Source organism: Triturus cristatus, chromosome 9 (assembly GCF_964204655.1).
Source record: "Triturus cristatus chromosome 9, aTriCri1.1, whole genome shotgun sequence".
Taxonomy (NCBI): Eukaryota; Metazoa; Chordata; class Amphibia; order Caudata; family Salamandridae; genus Triturus; species Triturus cristatus.
In genome coordinates this window covers 736,394,859-736,420,012 of record NC_140592.1, presented here as the reverse complement: position 1 = coordinate 736,420,012, position 25,154 = coordinate 736,394,859, and the positions used below count along the sequence as shown (strand labels likewise).

General features: G+C 43.8%; 1 protein-coding gene across 1 annotated transcript in view; it reads left to right on the top strand.

Annotated features, from left to right (window-relative positions):
- LOC146798677 (girdin-like) overlaps positions 1–25,154 on the top strand; it is a 439,241-nt gene that overhangs the window by 357,950 nt on the left and 56,137 nt on the right. The gene's annotated exons all lie outside the window — the stretch shown is intronic.

Sequence of the window (25,154 nt, the reverse complement as noted above, 5' to 3'; positions counted from 1 at the left end):
GCCTGTAAAGCAGTGGAAGACCATACTCGGTCTTGATCACGTGATAGCAAGCTGCTGTTACATGTTTTTAAAGGTATCATTACAATGTGAGAAAAATGAAAGGCATACTCATCAAAACAGTGCATTTCAGAGCTTCAAAATTCTCATAATTACAAAAACCAAAACAATAAGTGCAATCCAAACCTCTTCTTCCAAATTTAGATACTTAATTTTGGGAAGTGGTTCACATGGGATTCTCATGATTAGTATATAAATAAATACCGAACAACAATTTGTTTTATAACAAAGACAAATTTGTTTGTTTTAAATACACATTATTCCAAACTGGGATGTTCATCATGTATTAATTCATTCGCAGTCAGACTATGGATGTCATTCATTAATTGTATCAAAAAATAATGAAAATCAAGCTACAGTAGCCAATTTTCTCCGCTCTCACAGTCCCTCCATGTAAGATAATGCAAACATCAAGTAAATAGATTCTTAATTACTGTATAGTACTAACAGTTAGAACTGGGAGAATCAAGCCATAGTGGCCAAATTTGACATTCATAATTTTTCTGAAATCCCTCAATTTAATTTATTTTGTGGTTCCCAAGGCAAAGTGCATGCAATGTAAACAACTCCTGAATTCTATCCAATGTTCCCAGATCACGCAGTAGAAGCTAATGTAACGTTTCATGATTATGCCACTGCGATCCGCACATATTTCTTAACAAACTTCAAAGAGGCTAGAATTGTGAATCCCCCAAAAAAGGGAAAATTAATGATAAACAAGTTCTTAATCTGGAAAACCAAACCCTAAAAACAATAGCTACAAATAACTCCACTAAGGTCAAACTAGGTTATGTACTCCCCAATTAATCTCATAGATGTATTGATAGTTATTGTGTATTAGGGTATCTTTCATAGATTCACATGCCTGAATCATTCCCCGTCGTCAGGATGGGAGTCCCCGATACCTAAATAAAGTAATGTCTCAGTAGACATATAGAGTAATAGGCCAAAGGCCTCACCTTAGTGATATATCCACGTCCTTATGTAAAAAAGGACCAAACTTTGGAGAGTAGCCAATCAGCTAGCACCACCCTCTAGAACCTTCCTGGAAGGAGCTCTAGTCCCTCAGATTTTCTACCCCACGTCGTGCTAAGGGAGTCTCCACTGAGCTCTGCTCACTACTACTTGTTTTCTGGATTTCCAGTGTTTCTTGCTACAAATTTATATTTTCTGTGAGGAGTTCTTTAGTTCCTCATGGCAGACACTCCGAAGAAAGGCCTTTTCAGGTCTTGTGCTTCCTGTGGGAAAAAGAGGCTTCATGTGGACGATCAACATAAGGACTGTCTCTACTGACTTTATCCTAACCACTCTTCTAAGGATTGTAAGGTATGTCGTACCTTCTCCTCCAAGACCCTTAAAGACCGTGAGGGGCGCCTATTAATTTGGCTGCAGAGGCTTAAGGACAAGGATACAGGGTTGTCCTCTGAGGAAAGTGAGGGCTCTTCCATCTCCTCTCAGTCCTCTCAGAAAAGACCAAGTGTGGCATCCCCGGGCCCTTCGTCGCAGCCACCTCAAAAGAAGGTGCATAAAAAGTCTTCAGAGGTACCTCCTAATACTCTGCCAGCGAAAGTTTCTCCTCAGGAAGTTTCTTATGCCTTCAAGAAGCCTTCTTCCACCCCGTCGACGACCTCGTCAACGGTGGCTTCAGCGACGAGGAATTATCCAGTATTGGGGTATCTTTCATAGATTCACATGCCTGAATCGTTCCCCGTCGCCGAGGCGGGAGTCCCGGTAGATAAAAAAGTAGTGCCAAAAATAATTAGTAGTAGTAGTAGTAGGCCCAAAGAAAAAAGGCCCTAAGGCCTATATCTTAGAAGCCTATCTACCTCGTTATGTAAAATAACCCAAGAATTGGTAACAACCAATCAGACATCAGCACCCTTCTAGAACCCTCTCAGCAGAGCCAGCTCTCCTCAGATTTTCACCGCACGTCGTGTGGAAGGGAGTCTCCCTGAGTGCCTACTCAGTTTCTTCTTTTTCTTCAGAAATGTCTGACAAGAAAGCTTTGTTTAAACCCTGCAGGACATGTGATAAGAAGAGGGTCCATGTAGACGACCAGCATGAGGAGTGTATTTACTGTCTGCATCCTAAGCATGTTGCTAAGGATTGTAGAATTTGCCGGACTTTCCCTCCCAAGACCTTAAGGGACAGAGAGGCAAGAGTATTATTATGGTTGAACTCTTCCTCGGCTGAGGAGGATGACAGGGCCTCGACATCTAGAAAAAGGGCTAGATCTATTGATAGTTCTTCCAGTGAAGGGAGAAAACATCATAAGGCCTTTCATGTAACTTCTGACCATTCGCAGAAGTCACAAGACTCTGAGAGATCCAAGAGGTCTTCAGCTTCTAAAACCGTGAGTAAATCTCAGGTTAAGACTTTGTCAGTGGGATCGTCATATACTATCTCTGTGACTTCTGCTGCTCCTCTGTCGACGGCTACAGTCTCCACTACTTCTATATCTTCACCTATCATGTCTCCTAAAACATCTAAGACTCCGTCGACAGCTGCGTCGACGTCGAGCATAAAGGAAGTTCTGTCAATGACGACATCGTCGATGAGGACATCGTCGACGAAGATCCCGCCGACGACGAAGACCTCGTCGACGACGAAGCCCCCGTCGACGGCGACGAAGACCCCGTCGACGGCGAAGACCTCGTCGATGACGATCCCATCAACGACGATCCCGTCGGCGATCCCGTCGACGATGACTATCCCGTCGACGGTTAAGACCTCGTCGACGATGACGATTCCGTCGACGATGACGATCCCGTCGACGATGCCGACCGATCCCGTTGACGATGACGATCCCGTCGACGATCCCGTCGATGCCTCAGAAGTCAGCAATTCCGTCGACGACGGGAAGCCCGTCGACGAGAAGTTTCCTTAAAGCGATTCCACCAACTACTCATGTTACGCCTATTGCGTACACGCATATTCAGTTAAAAACTTTTCACAAGCAGAATTACAGTAATATTTCTCCTTTGCTGCCTTCGCATATCTTAGACTCTTATACAGAAGAGGATGATTTTGAAGAGGAGGATGATGAGGGTCCTTTCGGAATAGCACGGCACCCCTCGGATTTACATATAAAATGTCAAGAGGTGGATGAGGAAGAAGACTATCATGAGCATGCTTACCAGGAAGGCCTTGCTACACCAGTTTACAGGCATCCCTCAAGGGATTGGGATCGTAGAGAAACGAGTCATCTCCCGCCTACACTGATTCAAGATCTTCAGGCCATGCTGGCGGATTACCGCCAACGCTTTCCTCCACAACAACCTCTTCCTAATTTACAACCGACTGAAGAGTCACATACGGACATTCCAAATTCGCCGCTTCACCCTACTGGTTCGGGGACGCAATCACACCATGATACCATTTCCTCTGATGAGGAAGATATCGAAGAAGGTGAGGTGCCGGATAAGGACACCAGTCTGGATCCTTGGGATGACTACATTATTCCCATGCCTTCTCCACCCATTCCCCAGCCATCGGATTCTCCTCCAGAGGATATAGGCGGCTTTCACAATTTAATGCAACATGCCGCAGTCAGGTTTCAACTACCAGTCACTGTGGAGCATACGGATTGTTTCCTCCATGATTTTAAAGAGGAGCAAAGGAAAATTACCAGAGCAATTCCCATCATCGATTTTATATGGAATGAGGGGTTAAAAATTATGAAGACACCTGCTTCCGTACCTGCGGTCCTCCCGCGTATTGAGAAGAAATATCGTGCTCCTCCAGAAACGCCTTCTTGTCTAACCGGTCATCCCCGACCAGATTCCGTTATATCGCAGGCTGCTCAACAAAAGTCCAAAAATCCAGCTATGCCGATATCAACGCCGCCGGATAGGGAAGGACGAAGATTGGATCTTATCGGTAAGAAGTTCTCTACTATGGCGGCAACTTCCATCAAAGCTGCAAACTCTTTGGCCATACTTGGTCGCTATGACCGCCAGATGTGGTCAGAATTCTCGGAATTTATAGACCTCATTCCTGAAGATCGTCAACAAGAGGCAAGGAAGATACTTCTAGAGGGAGAACGAGCCGCATCAGATATCATAGACTGCGCTCTGGATATTGCTAATACCAACTTTAGACAACTTGCAGGGGCTGCAGTTCTTAGGCGTCAAGGATGGCTTAAGGCAACATCTTTTAGGCCAGAGGTTCAAGCCAAAATCATTGATATGGCCTATGATGGAGAATCCTTATTTGGGAAACATATAGACGAGGCCCTCCTAGCGATCAAGACCGATACGGATACAGCTAAGTCACTAGCTGCTCTCCAATACAAACGGGGATCTTTCCGTGGTGCAAGAGGACGAGGTTTTGTATCAAGGGGAAATTATCAAAGTCAGCAAAACAGACAATATCAATCTCAATATAGACAGCCTTATGGACGATCATCATACAGGCAATCTTCCTCGAATAGTTTCTCTCGTCAGGGAGGAAGAAGGCGATCGAACAATCAAGGTCGCGACGCCAACAAGAAGCAATGATTTACACTGGACGCCAGTCATCCCTCCTTCCCTTCCAGTGGGAGCAAAGATATCAACTTTTGCACACAATTGGGAAGAGATCACCTCGGATCGTTGGGTCATCGACCTAGTCAGAAACGGTCACACCCTGGAGTTCTTAAAACAACCTCCTACTGCCCCGCCCAGGGGCCCCCCTCCCCCTCGTCTTCACTTATTGTTCAAAGAAGCCTTAAAAATGCTCCGCAAGAACGCAATAGAGAAGGTTCCTTCGTCCCAGAAGGGAACCGGGTTCTATTCTCGATTTTTCCTCATAAAGAAAAAGTCAGGGGAGTGGCGCTCGATTCTGGATCTCCGCAAGCTCAACAAATTTCTAAAGAAGCAGAGTTTTCGGATGGTTACGCTGGCCGAAGTTTTGAGCTGCCTGAACAAAGGGGATTTTATGGCTTCTCTGGACCTAGAGGACGCGTACTTCCACATTCCTATCCTTCCCAAGCATCGCAAGTACTTGCGATTTGTAGTGGCTGGCGTCCACTATCAGTTCAAATTCCTCCCGTTTGGGCTGAAATCTGCTCCAAGAATTTTTACAAAGTGTCTCGCACCAGTAGCAGCGACTCTAAGATCTCAGGGAATACAAGTATTTCCGTACTTGGACGACTGGCTGCTCAAAGGCCCTTCAAAGCAGACTACCGTAGAGGCAGTTTCAGCATGCCTAGGTCTATTCTCAAACTTAGGCCTCACTCTCAACAAAAGCAAATCTCAACTGCTTCCTCTTCAAAGGATTCAGTTTCTGGGAGCGATGCTGGACACCAGACAATGCAAGGCATTCTTGTCAGAGGAACGTCAGCTTCGTTTACAAAAGCTAGCACTATCAATCGCAAAAAGAAAGTCAGTTTCTGTCCGGATGTTTGCGTCTCTTCTGGGGATGTGTTCATCAACAATAAATCTTGTACCTTTAGCACGGCTCCGAATGAGACCTCTACAGGAGCAGTTACATCTGCAATGGAAACAGGCCGTAGGGTCGTTCAACGACTCCATCATGATAACACCTCACATGATGGTCTCTCTGCATTGGTGGTCTCAGAAGAAAAACCTGGCTCCGGGTCTTTCTTTTCTAACATTTCCTCCAGAATTCGTGGTAACAACAGACGCCTCCATGGAGGGGTGGGGAGGACATCTCCAAGATTTACAGATTCAGGGACGATGGTCCCAAGAATACCGCCAACAGCATATCAACAGATTGGAGCTTCGCGCCATTTTTCTCACTCTGCAAGCGTTCCTCCCAAGAATTGCAGGGGCCTCAGTGCTGGTCCGGACGGACAATACGACCAGCATGTATTACATCAACAAGCAGGGAGGAACGAGGTCACTCTCCCTTTCGCAGGAAGCTCAGGAGCTATGGGAGTGGCTTACAACACACACGATAACCTTACGAGCGGAGCACGTCAAGGGCCTTCACAACACGTTGGCCGACAACCTAAGCAGATCTCTGGCAGGCTGTCACGAATGGGAGATAGAGCAGAAGCAACTAGACGAAATCTTTCAAAAATGGGGCAAGCCAGCCCTGGATTTGTTTGCTACAAAAGAAAACAAGAAATGCCGCTATTACGCAAGCAGAGTCCCTCAACAGGGATCAAGAGGAAATGCCCTGTCCATGAGATGGTCAGGGCTTTGTGCGTACGCTTTTCCCCCAATACCACTAATTGCGAAAGTGATCCGCAAAGTGAAGATGGAAGGTTGCCGTCTCATCCTGATTGCACCCCGTTGGCCAAGGCAATATTGGTTCCAGGAGCTGCTTCTTCTAGCTCACAGCTCCATCCGTCTAGTACCAACAATCACGATGTTGACAAGGGAGAGGGGTCAAATACTCCATCCAGATCCACAGTCACTGCACTTGCACGCATGGCTCCTGATTTCTTAGAATACAAAGATCTAACCATTTCACAGGAATGCCGTGAGGTTCTATCTAAATCACGCACGCAAAGTACATTAAAAACTTATCGTTTAAAGTGGAAACGATTTTGTCATTGGTGCGAGGGGAAGGATGTCCATCCTTTACAAGCTCCAGTAGAACAAATCCTTCCTTATTTGTTATCCCTGGCCAAATCTGGGCTTGCATTCTCATCAATAAAAGTTCATCTTGCGGCTCTATCAAGATTCAGGAAGAGTACTTCTAAACCTTCGCTCTGTTCCTCTTCATTAATAAAACAATTTATGAAGGGGCTACTCCGTGTTTTTCCACCAATTCGTGCACCTCCTCCAGAGTGGGAGTTGAACACAGTACTAGCTCAATTAATGAAAAGGCCGTTTGAACCTATCCACAAGGCTGAGCTAAAATTTTTAACATGGAAGGTTGCTATTCTTTTGGCTCTTACATCGGCTCGAAGAGTCAGTGAGATTCAAGCGTTCACCATCTCAGAGCCCTTTTTGCAGTTCTCTAAAGATTATGTTACTCTCAGGACAAATCCACGATTCATCCCTAAAGTTCCGACTCAGTTCCACTTAAATGAGCCAGTGAAACTGAAAGTTTTCTTTCCAAATCCAGCCACTCCATCTGAGCGAGCGTTACACTCGCTTGATGTAAAACGTTGTCTGAAATTTTACTTGCAAAGGATTGAGGACATCAGGCGGTCCAATCATTTGCTAATAGCTTATGGTCAAGCTACACTTGGATCTGCTGTGACTAAAGCGACTATAGCCAGATGGCTGGCTTCTACAATTCATTTTTGTCATGATAAAGCCAATAAACCTTTACAAAGGAAGGTCAAGGCGCATTCTACTAGAACTATGGCAGCATCTACTGCATTGTTCACAGGAGTATCCTTGGAAAATATTTGTCGTGCTGCAACGTGGAGGAATGTTCACACATTCACAAAGCACTACTGTCTGCAATCTACTCTGCAGGAAGATACAGCTGTAGGACAAGCCGTACTTCAACACCTTTTAAACTAAGGTCAGATATATGTTTTACTTATTCTGAGCGATTTCATGAGTTGTGTATATTTATGCATTTTCAATTTGCTGTTTATAATTGCTATTTCTTAAGTTACATATTTCATTTCTTTGTGTAAGCTACATGTTTGGATGTTAAGAGAGGACATCTTATACCTTCTAGTTATCAAATTGCGGGCGTAAATGGGAGTGTATCAGCAATAGTCTCCCACCATCCGCAAACGACTGTATGCTTGGCATACTGCTTGCTACTCTGATTCAGGCATGTGAATCTATGAAAGATACCCCAATACTGGATAAGAAAACAAGTTACTTACCTGTAACTACAGTTATCCAGTATTGGTATCTTTCATAGATTCACATGCACCCACCCTCCTCCCCGTAGAGTCAGTTCTCTATGTTTGGGATATGTGCTTCCCACTCGTGCTAGGAAAATCTGAGGAGAGCTGGCTCTGCTGAGAGGGTTCTAGAAGGGTGCTGATGTCTGATTGGTTGTTACCAATTCTTGGGTTATTTTACATAACGAGGTAGATAGGCTTCTAAGATATAGGACTTAGGGCCTTTTTTCTTTGGGCCTACTACTACTACTACTATTTATTTTTGGCACTACTTTTTTATCTACCGGGACTCCCGCCTCGGCGACGGGGAATGATTCAGGCATGTGAATCTATGAAAGATACCAATACTGGATAACTGTAGTTACAGGTAAGTAACTTGTTTTCATCTCCATCGACAGCAGTTCATGTCACCTCGTCGATGACGACAGTGTCTACTTCTGTCGCGTCTCATTCCTTGTCAACATCGACGACGACAACTCCATCGTCGACGGCCGGTAGGTCTGTCTCGTCGACGCTGAAAATTAAAAAGACATCGTCGTCATCCAAGCTGCCGTCGACGCTGTGATCGCCGACGCCGGCGTAGACGACGATACCATCGACTAAGACTGTCCCGTCGACATCAACATCATCGTCGACGAGGACCCCGTCGACGACGGCTCCATCGACGAAGCCTTCATCGTCGACGGCACCGTCAACGAAACCTTTATCATCGTCGATGACGGCCCTGACGACGGCATCTCAATTTACAATGATGCCTGTACACACTTCACCGTCGACGACTCGGCCATCGACGGGCCCGTCAACGGCTATGGACACTGATGTACAAAGTACTTATGTGCACCTCAAAATCACAAAACGTGCACTCACACCGGCCCTGACTTTCCCTAGTAGGGTCCAGCTCTTGCCTCCAGGTCAGCTTTTGGAGGAGGAAGACTCTGACGATGGCAGTATGTTCCGTAAAGCGACAAGTCCATCACAGCTGCATGTTAAGTATCAAGACAGCTCCGACTACGAAGATCACGGTCAGGAATATCAGGAGGTTTCACCTGAGGAAAATCATCCGCCTCCACCTTCCATGGTTTGTCTGCCTGCGTCCCTGGTCTCTGACCTACAATTCCTTATCTCAGACTATAAGCAGCGGTTTCCAACGTCAGCACCATCTCCGATGCCGGTTGGGCCGCCAACACCAAGGCCACGACCCCCTCCATTGACTTTGCAGTCTGAGCCTGTTACATCTCCACCTCGTCTTTCTACAGATGAGGAAGAAGATGAGGAACATGAAGAAGGGGAACTTCAGGATTCCCAATCTAATTGGGACGAGTGGGATGATTGAATTCTTCCCGGTCCAGCTTCTCCCGTTCCTACCACAGCCGACTCGCCTCCGGAGGACATTGGAGGCTTTCATAACATCGTAGAGAAAGCGGCGCAGCGCTTTCAAATACCTATGCCCTCGCACCAACAGGATTGTTTCCTCTATGATTTTAAAGAGCCTTTCAAAAAGTCGGTTAGGTCTATCCCTATTATAGACTACATTTGGGAACAAGGGAGGGATAAAGATTATGCAGAACCCTTCCTCGGTCCCTCCAGTTTTGCCTCGGCTGGATAAGAAATATAAAGCGCCAGATACCGCTCCAGCTTGCCTCACAGGCCATCCGAAACCAGACTCAGTCATTGCCCAAGCTGCTCAGCGGAAGTAAAAAAATCCTTCCTCTTTGCTGACTGCTCTGCCGGATAAAGAGGGTAGGCGACTGGACAATATTGGTAAGCGCTTTTCGTCCATATCTGCTTTGACAGTGCGTGCTTCCAACGCCTTAGCACTGTTGAGACGTTATAATCGGTAGATGTGGGCAGACATTGCACCATACCTAGCGAACTTACCGGAAGAGTCAAAGTAAGAGGCGAAGAAGATCTTACTGGAGGGTTAGAGATCTGCCTCTGAAATTATAGACTGTGCAATGGATATTGCCTCTACCGGGTTTCGCCAACTCGCAGGCGCGGCTGTGCTACGGCGCCAGGGTTGGTTGAAGGCAACTTCCTTCAGACCGGAAGTCCAAACCAAAGTATTAGACATGCCATATGATGGCCAACTTCTTTTTGGGACACATATAGACGAGGCTTTACAAGGTATTAAGAAAGATACTGACACTGCTAGGGCGTTGGGTACCCTGCAATTCCGGAACCCCTCTTTTCAAGGCTCAAGAGGGAGAGGTCAAACATCTGCTAGGGGAGAATTCCAACACCGTTCTTCCTTCACTTCCTCTCAGCTATATCGTCCACAGTACTAGCAGTGTCAAAAACACTCCTCCTACACTAAATCTTCCTTTCGTGGCAAGGGAGGGAGACAGAAAGACGCCGCTCGGCGACAATGACCTTCTACTACCGCCGGTCTCCAACTCCTCTCTGCCCTCCAAAGTTGGAGGAAGAATTTCCCACTTTCTGACAAATTGGAAGCAAATAACTACGGACCGCTGGGTTCTACAATTAGTTCAATTCGGACACTCTCTAGAGTTCATCCAAATTCCTCCCCAAACCCCTCCCCTTCCTATGCTTCACAAAAATTTGTGTGCTTTACTCCTGGAGGTGGCACTCATGCTCCAGAAGGGAGCTATAGAGAGGGTACCCCCAGGTCAAAAGGGGAAGGGGTTTTACTCCCGCTTTTTCCTCATACGCAAAAAGGAGAAAAAATGGAGACCGATATTGGACTTGAGAAATCTAAACAAGTTCTTGAAAAAACAGTCATTTCGTATGGTCACCATTCAGGAAGTGCTACAACTTCTCAATGCGGACGACTACATGGTGTCTTTAGACCTTCAGGACGCCTATTTTCATATTCCAATACACCGCAACCACAAAAAAATTCTGAGATTCATGGTGGCGGGCAGGCATTTCCAATTTCGTGTCCTGCCGTTCCGACTCAAATCAGCGCAACGCATTTTTACCAAATGTCTTTCTCCGGTGGCTGCATACCTACGACAACAACTCCATCAAGTCTTCTCGTATCTGGACGACTGGCTCGTCAAAGCACCCTCTCTAGAAGGCGCATCCAGGTCTTCCAGCGCCTGTCTAAGGCTTTTCAATTGTCTAGGGCTGACTCTCAATCAGGACAAGTCCGTCCTTCAGCCTTCCCAGCGCATAAGTTTCCTGGGTGCTACCCTCGACACCATAAAGAGGAAGGCGTTTCCATCACAGGAACGCAAAGACAAACTTCTTTCCTTGGCGCTTCATATAAGTTCCAAGAAGACGCTTTCAGTGCGCCTCTTCAAATCCCTACTCGGGAGGATGTCCTCTTGCATCCTGTTAGTTCCGCACTGTCGCCTTCACATGCGGCCTCTTCAAGAAGTTCTCTCAGCTCAATGGGTCCAGTGTACGGGGTCCTTTGACGACGTCATCCAGATGACCCCTATGATAGAAAAGGCTCTAAGGTGGTGTACTTGCCCCCAGAACCTTTCTCAAGGCTTGCCTTTCTTGCTTCCTGCTGCTCCACATATCATTACCACGGACGCCTCTTTGGAGGGCTGGGGAGCTTTCCTCCAAGAACTGCAGATAAGCGGAAAATGTCCCCTTCCGAAAAGAAATTCCACATAAATCTTCGGGAGCTGCACGCAGTGTATCTCGCTCTTGTGGCTTTCCTTCCACGAATCAGAAACTCTCTAGTGCTTGTCAGAACTGACAATGCACTTTGAACAAGCAGGGTGGGACTCGTTCTCCGACACTCTCTCACAAGTTGCAAATAATTTGGAACTGGCTGCTCAGTCACAACATCTCTCTTCAAGCAGAGTATGTTCCAGGCACCCACAACGTGTTGGCGGACTCTTTGAGCAGACGGCAGGCAGCATGTCATGAGTGGGAGCTGAATCAGCGGATCCTCAACAGCATATTCGCTCGATGGGGCACCCCTGTTCTGGACCTCTTCGCTACCCAGCAGAACGCCAAATGCCAACACTTTGCAAGCTGGCATCCCCAGCAAGGGTCTCTGGGGAATGCATTTTCGATCGCTTGGTGCAACGTCTTTGCGTACGCCTTTCCGCCAATTCCCCTGATTCCCAGGGTGCTCTGGAAGTTGAAAGCGGAGCCTTGCACACTCATCTTGATAGCTCCAGCTTGGCCACGCCAACATTGGTTCACAGAGCTTCACCTTCTCTCCCTGGAACCGCCGATCAGGTTGAAGCCGTTTCCATCTCACCTCACGCTCCGCCACCAACAAGTCCAGCATCCGGATCCGGCATCTCTCAAATTATCAGCTTGGCTCCTGAGTTCAGAGAGTTTCAGGGTTTAGACATCCCTCTGGACTGTAGAGAAGGTTTAGCTCAGGCCCGAGCAGATAGTACCAACAGAACGTACTCATTCAAATGGAAGAGGTTTTGTATCTGGTGCAAATCAAACAAAATACACTCTCTTTCCTCTACTCCGGAGCAAATACTGCCGTACCTTCTTCATCTGGCAAAATCTGGTCTTGCTCATGCCTCCATTAAAGTCCACCTGGCAGCAATTTCGCGTTTCAGGAGATCTTCCACAGGTTCTTTTCTGTGGTCTCATCGGCTCATTAAGCAATTCCCTAAAGGACTGTTTAGAACATTCCCTCCGGTGAAACCTGTACCTCCTGCTTGGCACCAACACGGTTCTGGCTCAACTTATGAAACACCCTTTTGAGCCCATACGCAGAGCGGATCTTAAGTATCTCTCCTGGAAAACAGCGCTCCTTCTAGCCGTTACCTCGGCAAGGCGAGTGGGAGAACTCCAGGCTTTCTCAATCAAAGACCCTTTCCTTCAGTTCAAACATGACAGGGTCATTCTTCGTACGAATCCGAAGTTTATCCCTAAAGTTCCCTCACAGTTCCATCTCAATGAGCCTATTGTGTTGGTTCATTCTTTTCAAATCCGCAAACAGTGGCAGAAAAAACCCTGCATTCCTTGGACCTTAAGCACTGCCTAAAGTTCTACATCGACAGAACTTAGACATTTCGCAAATCTAACCAACTCTTCGTGGCGTACAGTCGGCCTAGCAAAGGTCTTCCACTCACCAAGCAAAGTATCTCCTGCTGGATCTCTGCAGCCATTACTTTTTGCCACCAGCAAGCAGGGCAACCCCTGCTCTCCACAGATCGTGCCCATTCCACGAGGGCAATGTCTACTTCCATGGCACTGTTTGCAGGAGTGCCCATTGCGGACATTTGCAGGGCGGCCACATGGAAGACGCCGCATACATTTACCAAGCACTACTGCCTGGATACTGAACTCATGAAAGACGCTCCAGTGGGTCAAGCGGTGCTCCGTCATCTATTTCATCAGAGGTGAGCCCTTCCTTTCATCCCACCGTCCTTTCTTCTATACGCACATTTCTCTATTGTGTTTTATGCCTCTGTTATCTCATTGTTTTTTGGTACTTTCTATCTTCACATGGATATGTTGTTATCTGGTGAATTTTTAAATACTGTACCTTTCAAAATGTGCTTATTATTGCTTACTATTCTGATTCAGGCATGTGAATCTATGAAAGATACCCTAATACTGGATAAGGAACGCGTTACTTACCTGTAACTGCGGTTATCCAGTATTGGTATCTTTCATAGATTCACATGCAACCCACCCACCTCCCCTGGAAGGGCTCTCTTGGACCTCTCAGTGATACAATTACTTAGCACTGTGCTTACGAAAATCTGAGGGACTAGAGCTCCTTCCAGGAAGATTCTAGAGGGTGGTGCTAGCTGATTGGCTACTCTCCAAAGTTTGTTCCTTTTTTACATAAGGGCGTGGATATATTTCTAAGGTGAGGCCTTTGGCCTATTACTCTATATGTCTACAGAGACATTACTTTATTTATGTACCGGGGACTCCCATCCCGACGACGGGGAATGATTCAGGCATGTGAATCTATGAAAGATACCAATACTGGATAACCGCAGTTACAGGTAAGTAACGCGTTCCTTCTGCGTTTGCATTCATCCCCACTAGAGTTATACTACCTTCCTCCAAAATCATTCGTGATTTCAGTCTCCTCAAGATTACTTGCCTATTTCCACTTTTAGGATGTTTGGGTATTGTATCTAAACCAAACAATTTAACAACTTTCCAATCCCCTGCAAAACATTGATTGAAGTGCCTTGCTGTGCTGTACGTTTCATCATTGTTAGTAAAGGCACACCAATGTTCCTGGATTCGTTCGTTTTTTTACTGGGAAAATGGTAGAACCTATGTACCACTTTCCACAAGGACACACAATGGCATATACTACATAGTCAGTGCTGTAAGTTTTAAATTAGTTAATTTTCCATATTTTTGTGTGTGCTGTAATATCACAGATTCAATATTATTGCTTGCAGTCCTTGCAACGACCACATGCTTTAAAGCCTTTGGGTCGTGGGAGCCATGTTGCTTTCTTAGGTTTTAAGTAACTATGTACTAACATATCTTTAAGTAAGGTGTTTCTTTGATACGTAATTATAGGACACTCACTTATGTTGTACTTCAAAATTGGATCATGTTTCAAAATTCTATTCACAAGAATTTTCCATAAATCTTGTTCCCTTTCTGAGTATTTTGTGAGGAAACGTATAACACTTTTTTCATTGATTTTGGGTTTCGGTTGTCCAAATAGGATTTTTCCCCTACTTACTGAGTCAGCTTTCCTTTTAGGAATATCAAGATGTTTCTTGGAGCATCCTCTGGCTTTAAACCTAGTAATCCTTTGATCACAAGCTAATAAATATTCCTTATCTGAGCTGCAATTTCGTTTTGCTCAAAGAAACTCCCCATAGGGGATACTCCACCTAAAATTCCGTGGATGACTACTGTGGCATGAAGTATAGAATTCCCTGAGGTATTTTTTCTGAACAGTTTTGACTGTAAAGAATTGTTAATTACTGTTATTTTCAAGTCAAGGTACTCCACACTGTTTTAATGTGGGTCATTGTGAAACGTAAATTTACATTATTGGAATTTAAATCATGTGCAAAATCTTGCAATTCACTTTCCTGACCATTCCAAATGCAGAAAATGTAATTGATGTACCTGAGCCAGATAACTGTCAGACCACCGAGACATCTCTGTTCCCCAGAGGACCCGTTCCTCCCACGAGCCAACTAACAAATTGGCATAACTCGGGCGAAACAGGCGCCCATGGCAATTTCTTGTATTTGCCTGTAAAGGACCTTTTTGAATAAAAAGATATTCTCATTCAAACAGATGTTTATCATATCCAGCAACATATGTGTATGTGCCAAAAGATTGATGTCTCTTGCCCTTAGAAAATATTTACATGCAGCCAAACCTTCTTCATGATGAATGCTTTTATATAGTCTCTTGACATCAAAGCACACCAGTGTGTATGATTCTTCCCATTGTAGGTTCCCGGTTTTTCTAAAAAATCTTTTGTGTCTCTTACATAAGATATTAGATCTTTCACAAAAGGGGCAAGAAAATGATCTACGTACATGGAGGTGTCTTCAAACTGGGATATCATTTTTCAAAAATTGCATCTCCTCCCAAGTTAACAAGTGTACATTGTACCAAACATTTAGCTGATCATTATATCTTTTTTGAACATTAAGGTAATAATTTCTATCAATGCACTGATAACACAGAATATTATATATTATATACATATATATATATGTGTGTGTGTGTGTGAGCGTATATATATATATATATATATATATATATATATATATATATATATATATATATATATTCACTTAAAAAACCATAGGTTTCACACATGTTATAGTTAGCTGGACATTTCACTCGTAAAAAACCATTGAAATTCCCCCGTTATAGTTAGTTCAGATAACTATAACTCGCGCGCCCGCAATCCGCTGCTGATGACGTCACATATTACATCACTCATGACATGGTCAGTGGCATCACTGATGACATCACTGATGACATCATCCTTGTGATAGAGTGGCGGTCGCGCGAGTTATAGGTATCTGAACTAACTATAACAGGGGAATTTCAATGGTTTTTTACGAGTGAAATGTCCAGCTAACTATAACATGTGTGAAACCTATGGTTTTTTAAGTGAATTTGCAAGGTTTTTTAAATGCTAATTCCTAACTATAAAGTGTGTGAAACCTATGGTTTTTTAAGTGAATTTTTAAGGTTTTTTAAATGCTAAGTTATGTATGTTTTATTATATTTTTATATATTTATTTTACAATAAGCTACCTATGTATATAGTTATAGATTGACTGTATCCTGTAATATGGAATGGCTCGTTTAAAATGTTTTTTTGTTTTTTTTAAGGTTTTTCACTGTGCGCGCATGGTGCGCGCACCCCGCGGTTTTTTGAAAAAAAAATAATGTTTTTTTCACCCTTCGGGGTCCTTCAGGGACCCCCTGACAAAGGCTAGGGGGTCAGGAACTCTCTACCCTGCCCCCTTTTCACGTTCTCCACCTTTCTTTTTCACTGTCACACACAAAACACACAAAATGGCGGCCGACACTTCCTGATTTCGACCGATTCAAATGTTGACTGACATGTAACCACCAATCAGAATTACGCTCGCGCACGTTATAGTGCGCGCACGGTGCGCGCACGGTGCGCGCCTATAGATATTTATGTACTTTTAACTGCAATTTTCTCAGGAACAACTGAACAGATTGACACCATATATGCAAAAGGCACATGCCTGACCTGAGGACTACCTCTTTGCCAAATTTCAAGTAATTCTGTTCAGCCGTTCGGGCTGTACCTTCGCCTAAAGGTCCTATGGAAAAATGCATGGGAAAAACGCGTTTTGGGACCCCCCTTTTTTCTCAGCCCCCGCTTGACGAATCCCCCCGAGACTTTCAGGGTAGGAGCGGAGCGTAGCGCCCCATTAGTTTTGAAAAATTCGCGAGGATTCGTCGACCGGCGCCCGAATGTTGCGGTTTTCCTATGGAAACAGGGTCCTAACTATAACTACCTACTGGCGACCGCCAGTAGGTAATATATATATATATATACATATATATACATATATATATATATATATATATATATATATATATATATATGTATATATATATATATATATATATATATATATATATATTCACTGAAAAAACCATAGGTTTCACACATGTTATAGTTAGCGGAAATTTTACTGATAAAAAACCAATGAAATTGCCCCGTTATAGTTAGTGCTGGCAACTATAACTCACGCGACCGCAATCCTCTGCTGATGCTAATACTGTATTTAGACACTTATTTGCCCGTCTTCTTCCATACATTTTTAGCTATACATATATTACAAATATTTTTTTTTATAAAGACACATATGTCATCAGCAGAAGATTGCGGTCGCGTGAGTTATAGTTGCCAGCACTAACTATAACGGGGCAATTTCATTGGTTTTTTATCAGTAAAATTTCCGCTAACTATAACATGTGTGAAACCTATGGTTTTTTCAGTGAATTTGCAAGGTTTTTTAAATGCTAATTCCTAACTATAACGTGTGTGAAACCTATGGTTTTTTCAGTGAATTTGTACGGTTTTTTAAATGCTAAGTTACTGTACGCCATTCGAGGCGTGCGCGCCCACTTATCGCAGTGCGTTCCGTGCACGGTTTTTATCAACTTTAATAAGCCCTGTACATTTGGTGGCCTTCGGCCACCAAAAGCACAGGGGGTGGGGTCAATGTGGATAGTGTTTTTTTTATTTCGATTTTATAATTTCATGTTGCCAAAATATAGTTTTTTTACTGATGTTATAAGCCCTGTACATTTGGTGGCCTACGGCCACCAAAAGCACAGGGGGTGGGGTAAGTGTGGATAGTGTTTTTTTTATTTCTATTTTTTACCGTACGCTTACGGTAAGCGTACGGTAAGCGTACTCGGCGAAATTGCCGAAAAAAAAATAAAACCGTTTTTGCTCTTGGGGGATGTTTGGGGACTCCCTCAACATGACTATGTGGGAGGGAGTTGTCAAAACAGCCCCGTAACATGTTTTTGGGTATCATGTTTGATAAATAACACTCAGTGCGAGAGACAAAATGGCGGACGCCGCTTCCTGGTTTCGGCCGATTCGAATGTTTACTAAGATCTAAGAGCCAATCAGAATCGCGCTCGCGCACGCCACCGTACGCGTACGGTAAGCGTACGGTAAGCGTACCGTAAGCGGGCTCAGATATATATATTGATTTAAAGGCTATTTTCTCAGAATCTACTGAACAGATTTACACCAAACCTACAAAAGGCACTTCCTTGACATAGGGACTACCTCTCTGCCAAATTTCTAGTAATTCTGTTCAGCCGTTCGGGCTGTAGCTCGTTCTAAAGGTCCTATGGAAAAATGCATGGGAAAAACGCGTTTTGGGACCCCCCTTTTATCTCAGCCCCCGCTTGACGAATCCCCCCGAGACTTTCAGGGTAGGAGCGGAGCGTAGCGCCCCACCTATTTTGAGAAATTCACGAGGATTCATCGACCGGCGCCAAAGTTATTCAAAATAGAATGTTGCGGATTTCCTATGGAAAAGGGGTCCTAACTATAACTACCTACTGGCGACCGCCAGTAGGTAATATATATATATATATATCCCTAAAAAAACTACATCACAGTGTTTTGCGCAAACAACATCAAAGGAGATATTCAGAAATACAGTACTCCAAACTGATGCGCAAACTCAAGAACGACGGAAATGTAATTATAAATAAGGCAGATAAAGGAGGAAACATGGTGTTGTGGCCTAGAGATTCGTACATGAAGGAAGCAGAACGACATCTAAATGACACATCATGCTATAGAAAGGCTTCATTTCAGGATCTAAACTGATTAAAGATCTAGTGTTCAAGGAACTAGCCCGGTGGAAAAGAGAAGGATTGTTGAGTAAAAATGAGTATAATTTCCTAAAAAATGATCATCCCATTACACTGACCAAATACTTAATTCCTAAGGTCCACAAAAAAGTCACTCCAATACCTGGGAGACCTATCATTTCTGCTCAGAAAAGCCTTCTTGAAGCTATGTCCAAGTATGTGGATTTTTATTTACATGAATTTGTGGAAAACCTTCCTTCTTTCATTAAAGACACTGGGCACTTCATTTCAGAACTACAATCCGTTACCTGGAATCAGGACTACCATTTTATGGTCATGGATATATATTCCCTGTATACTAGTATACATCATACCAATGGTTTGGAAGCTGTAAAATAGTTTTTTAGCTAAAAGGAACATACAACTCTTCCAACACAACGCTATCTTATTGAAAACGATTGAACTGTGTTTATTTAGGGAAGAGGTGTGGTGCCGCGGCCAGGGCGACTGACTCCGGAATCTGGGGGTCACGGTTCGATCCCCTGCGCTGGAGGCAGATTAGCTCAGCACCATGTGACTCTGGGCAATAACTTGCTTGATCTTCCTGACGGCCCCCAGCGCCTAGAGACCCTTACGGGTGATTGTTCGCGCTTTACAAATGTGGATTATCATTATTATTATTATTATTGAACAATTACTTTTTGTTTAACAAAGAGGTCCACCAGCAGTTGCGCGGGGTGGCCATGGGGTGATGCTTCACTCCCACCTATGCGTGCTTGCACGTAGGTTGGTGGGTGGAGCATGTCCTCAGGGGCACTCACAAGGAACTGTTTGACACACATGTACTACAATGGTGGCGTTTCATAGATGATTTCTGCGTGATTTGGCAGGAATCAAGGGAGTCGGCACAAGATTTTGTCAATGCTATCAACAACAATGATTTGAATCTAGAATTTACAGCCCACATAAGTAACCAGCGAGTTCAGTTTCTTGATGTGGAAATATATATTGACAATAATGCCATACAGACGAAACATCACAGAAAAACCACAGCAGGAAACTCAATATTACATGCCAGTAGCTCCCAGCCCAGACATCTCATAAACAGTATCCCGTATGGAGAATTCTTAAGAATTAAAAAAATCTGCATTTCAGATACAGATCTCACCCAATGCCAAGCAGAAGCATTACAGAGATTTCTAACACGGGGATATAGAATAAGACTTGAATACAGCATTACTTAGGGCTAACAACACCAACAGAGAGACATGTTTACTTAATGCTGTCCAATAAACAACTCCCAATAGAATTGAGACGAATGTCAACCCACACAAAAACAGTGACACAGTTAGATTAATAACCACCTATAGTCTCCAGGAAAAACAAGTAAGGAGCATTATCTATAAAAACTGGCCAATAGTAAGAACAGACATAACTGAATCACTGACAGAATATTGAGGAGCTAAATATCGACCTGCAAAAATATCAGTGAGAAAATATCAGCTACCAGAATATCGAATTCCTATCTACAAACAGGTAAGTACAAAAATATTGAATCCAAAATATTGTTGTAAATAATATAGTTTGTTAAAATATCGAAGTTTTTAAATGTCTTAAAATTAATGTAAAATTAATTAAATAATAAATATAATTAAGTAAAACATACTTAAAAATACTTAAATAACCTTAAAATTAATAAATAATTAATGTAAGTTAAAAAAAATAAACATGCATTTTTATTTTTTAATACATATATATTAACTTAATAATATTAAAACATATTCAATATTTTTTGCGTAGGATAGCAGGAGGGTAAAATTTACTATTCCCACTCCAGTGAGTGCAACAGTAGAGAAAGCGTTGGATAACGGAAGGGTAAAAATTACTATTCCCACTCCAGTGAGTGCAACAGTAGGGAAAGTGTTGGATAGCGGGAGGGTAAAAATTACTATTCCCACTCCAGTGAGTGCAACAGTAGGGAAAGTGTTGGATAGCGGGAGGGTAAAAATTACTATTCCCACTCCAGTGAGTGCAACAGTAGGGAAAGTGTTGGATAGCGGGAGGGTACAAATTACTATTCCCACTCCAGTGAGTGCCACAGTAGGGAAAGCGTTGGATAGCGGGAGGGTAAAAATTACTATTCCCACTCCAGTGAGTGCAACAGTAAGGAAAGTGTTGGATAGCGTAGGGGAATTATTTAATATACCCACTCCTGCAATATAATTAACATTAATTAACAATTAATTATTTTGTAAAAATGAATTTACCTCCCGCTATTTTCCCCTATAAAAATCACCTACAATATTGTAACATATTAATAAATTAACATAATTAATTATCAATTAATTAATTAACTAATTAGGATCAACAATATCATTAATTAACATTTACAAATTAATTGTTAATAATTAATATCTAATTAATTGTTAATTACGCAATTAACATAATTACCAATTCATTAGTAATTGTTATTAAGCAATTATTAATTAATAATAAATAAATTAACTTAATTAACAACATAAATTATTAACTATTCATTTATTAAGTAATAAAAGAATGAATAAATTAATTTCAATTAAATTACTTCCCACCCTATTCCCCTATAAACCCACAACCAGCTACAGATTTAAATTACGCAAAACACTTTTTAACATTTAATTAATTCTAAATAATGCTAAAAATATATATTATAATTAAATTACTTCCCACCCTATTCCCCTATAAACCCACAACCCGCTACGGAATTAAATTACAAAAAACATTAATTAACATAAAATTCCTTACTTTTACAAAATTCTAACATACATTGCAAAAATTATACATACTTTTAACACATATTCTAACACTTAAAACACACAAAAATAATCGATAATACTAACTTCGATATAATGGAAATCGATATTTCTCAGCGCCCCAGACGGGAGGCGGGTTTAGCAGTCCCTGACTTTGAGGCCTACTACCATGCAGCCCAATTTCAATGGTTTACTAAATGGATGGCCAAGGAACTGCGCCGGGACGGGGACCAGGGGGGATTGGGTCTGGATCTGCACCGACTTTCTCGGACACTTCTCCAGCTCCCCATGCGGGAGCGGGAGACCCCGCGGGAGCTATGGGTGGTGCGGCAGTGCTGGAATCAGGCGAATAGGAGGGCCAAGGCGAATCCTCCGTATACCCCGGAGATCCCGTTGAGGGTCTGCGAGGCTCTGCCACATGGGGGGGATTGGCAGCGCTTGCGAAACTGGGAGGAGATGGGGGTCGCCACCATCGGGGACCTCTATGAGGATGGTGTGCTTTTGCCTTACCAGGATCTCCTTGGGCAGTAAGACCTACCCCGACAGGACTTTCTCTTGCATGCTGCTGTGACGGCAGCTATCCAGAAGCACTGGAGGAGGGGGATGGAGGAGCCTTCGACCTCCCTCCCTTGCCAATATGTAGTGTATGCAGCAGGGACGATTAAAGCAGTGACCTGCCTTTACAGGCATCTCACTCAGGAGCTTAGGTCCCCCTTGGAGAGGTTGTGAACCAAATGGGAGGCGGACCTTGGGATGCCCATTGAGGAGGGACCGTGGGAGGATCTAATGGAGCGAGCATGGAAGTGCTCTAGAAATGCGAGATTTCAGCTGATACAGTTTTATGTCTTCCATAGGGCGTACCTTACCCCACACAAAATTAATGAATTCTTTGGATCCCGCACCGCCTGTCCCCGCTGCCAATTAGAGAATGCTGAGTTTTTGCATATGCTTTGGGAGTGCCCCTCTTTGCAGGAGTATTGGGGGGAGGTAATGGCTACATTGGGCGACGCGACGGATAGAGATATTGAACAGACCCCGGGGGTTTGCCTACTACACTGGTTTCCCCACACTGCCCGCAACAAGGTGCCTAGTAAATTTATTGACTTGGGACTAGTTTTAGCAAAGCGAGAAATCACCAGTCACTGGAAAGCGACCACGACGCCTAACGCTGCGCGTTGGTTGCGAGAGTTCACGAAGTGGGCTGATTGCGAGGGGACTCTTCGGCTCCAAATGGCCCAGAGGGCTGATAATGATAAAATGCTGCTCGCGGCTAGAGCGTGGGTGGCGTTGGTGGACCTGCTTAAGGCGTTGGTTGCCGACCCGGACTGATTTCCCACATGATTTCGCGACAGGACACACGCGGGGTCGACTTGCCCTTCCCGAGGGGGCGGCGGGGGTTGGGGGATGGCGAGGTTTGAGTGGCTACCTCTGTTCATTAGCCCCCGGGCGGTATGATACCAGTGGACCAATCAGAGGGGCTCATCAGTGACATTGGAAGGTAGCGGAGGGAGCGACATGTCTGACGGGGGGGGGTGGGAGAGGTCGGGGGCGGGCGGAGGGGGTTGAGTTAATTTGTTATTTCTTGCGGAGACCTCTAGTGAGGCCTAGTAGGACACTGTTGACCAGGATGCTCTGGATGGGATTTTAGGCCGTGCCTAACTCGACACTAATGCAGTGGGGGAGGACTGGCAGACTAGTAAGAGGGTTATGGGATGGGGGGGGGGCGCTCCTCCTGGGGACCTCGATACCACAGCCGCAGAGCGGGGTAGAAGCATGGAGAGATCTAGGAACGGCCCTGTCTTATAGAGGGGTACCGATATACTGGAACCTGATCAGGGGGGCTTGACAGGGGTCCTGGGGAGAGTGGTTTGTTTAGGTATGTCCCACCCTGCAGTGATCACTGTAATGTATTGTATTTTGTCTTGTCGTAATAAACTTGCAATAAAGTTTGTTTAAAAAAAAATAATTGAAATCAATATTTCTTACCTGCATTTCGATATTCTGCACCACTATATTTTTGCAATTCGATATTCTGTCCATTCTATATAAAAAACCCGATATTATGTCCAGTCCATATTTTTTTTTCGATATTGTGACTAGTTACCGACATAACTCTATCACCAATCTTGCCAGAATTGCCCTTGATTACTTTCAGAAGGGCACCCTCAATGAGAGATACACTGGTTAAAACCAGCCCTGAGGTACTTGCTCCCAGCAACTGGCTATCTAATAGGACCGGTTTTTACAAGTGTAGCTCATGCCGAGCGTGCAAATTTGGGGTCAATAAACAGGAATACACTGATGCATTTGACCATACTCCCTCCAAGATCAATGGGATGTTCACTTGCAGAATGGATTTTGCAGTGTATATACTTGAATGTTCCTGTCATTTACAATAGGTGGGCAGCACTGAGCTGCCGGTGTTCAATCGCATTTTGCAACACTTACGCACAATAGTCATTTATGACCCCAGTTACCCTGTTGCACGACATTTTAAGCCTGTTCACAACAATAGCCTGAATGATTTGAGCTATTTTCTCCGCCTCTGAGGAGATGCAAACGGCGACATCGAAACGCGTCAGGCCATGGACTTCAAAGGGATGTTAAGCTGCCTGCTTGATTTAAATAGAGTTTGTTACTTACCTGCAGTATTGTGCGTCCTCAAGCTTCTGGGCGTTTTGCTTCGGCAATATTGTTTATATATATATATATATATATATATATATATATATATATATATATATATATATATATATATATATATATATATATATATATATATACATACATACATACATACATACATATATACTGGTGGTTGCCAGTATGTAGTTATAGTTAGGATCTAGTTTCCATGGGAGCTACGTTTTTTGACTTGCCTATAACTTTGGCGCCCTTTGACGAATCTGCATGAACTTTTCCAATACAAATGTGCTGCTGTGTCTTATCTTTCGAGCAGGGGCAGAGAAAAAGGGTGGGCCAAAAAATTGTGTTTCCATGTTGATTCCCATAGAGATTTTGAACACGACTGCAGCCTGAATTACAGAACGCAATTACACCAAATTTGCCAGAAAGGTAGTTATTGGTTCAGAAAGCGACTTTTTTTGCTATTTGCTGTAAATCCGTTCAGTAGTTTTGGATGTATTAAAGAAAGAAAAATAAGAGGCGCAAACCCTCTACAAATCTTCCCGATCTCATGCAGAGATCTGATTGGCTGCCAGCACTTCATCCTGGAAGTAGTGGCATCCATTCCAACATAAACATAGCATGTGTATTTGTAAAGCGCACGTTCACCTATAGGTATCTTGGGGCTGAATAACAGATGTTTATTATTACCCATATCAGTGGTACTCATTTTATCGACCTCAGATGCATGAGAGGCTGAGTGTACTCGCCGTGATTTGAAACTTTGACCATGAGGTCGAACACAGGCCCCTGCAGTAGATACTTTAGTCCACTGAGCCACCAGACCCGGCTGGGACTCGGTCTCAGCCGAGTCCCAAACAAAAAGCTAAAAAAAAAACAGAAAAGGGGCAGGGTAGGAATACCCTGGCCTCCTAGCTCTAGGGCTGGGGTCCACGGCAGGGTAAAAAAACATTTTTCTTTTTCAATTTTGCAACGTGTTCGCAACAAATTTGCAAAGTCGCTCCAAAATTGAAAAATAAAAAACAAGAGCAGTCTCCCATGCTTGTTTCTAGTTGAGCCCCCAGATGGGCTAGTTCTTGGGGGCTTATTATTATAAATGCTATGGGGAGGCGCACATACCAACTGCCACACCCATGAGGTCGCTTACACACCAACTTACA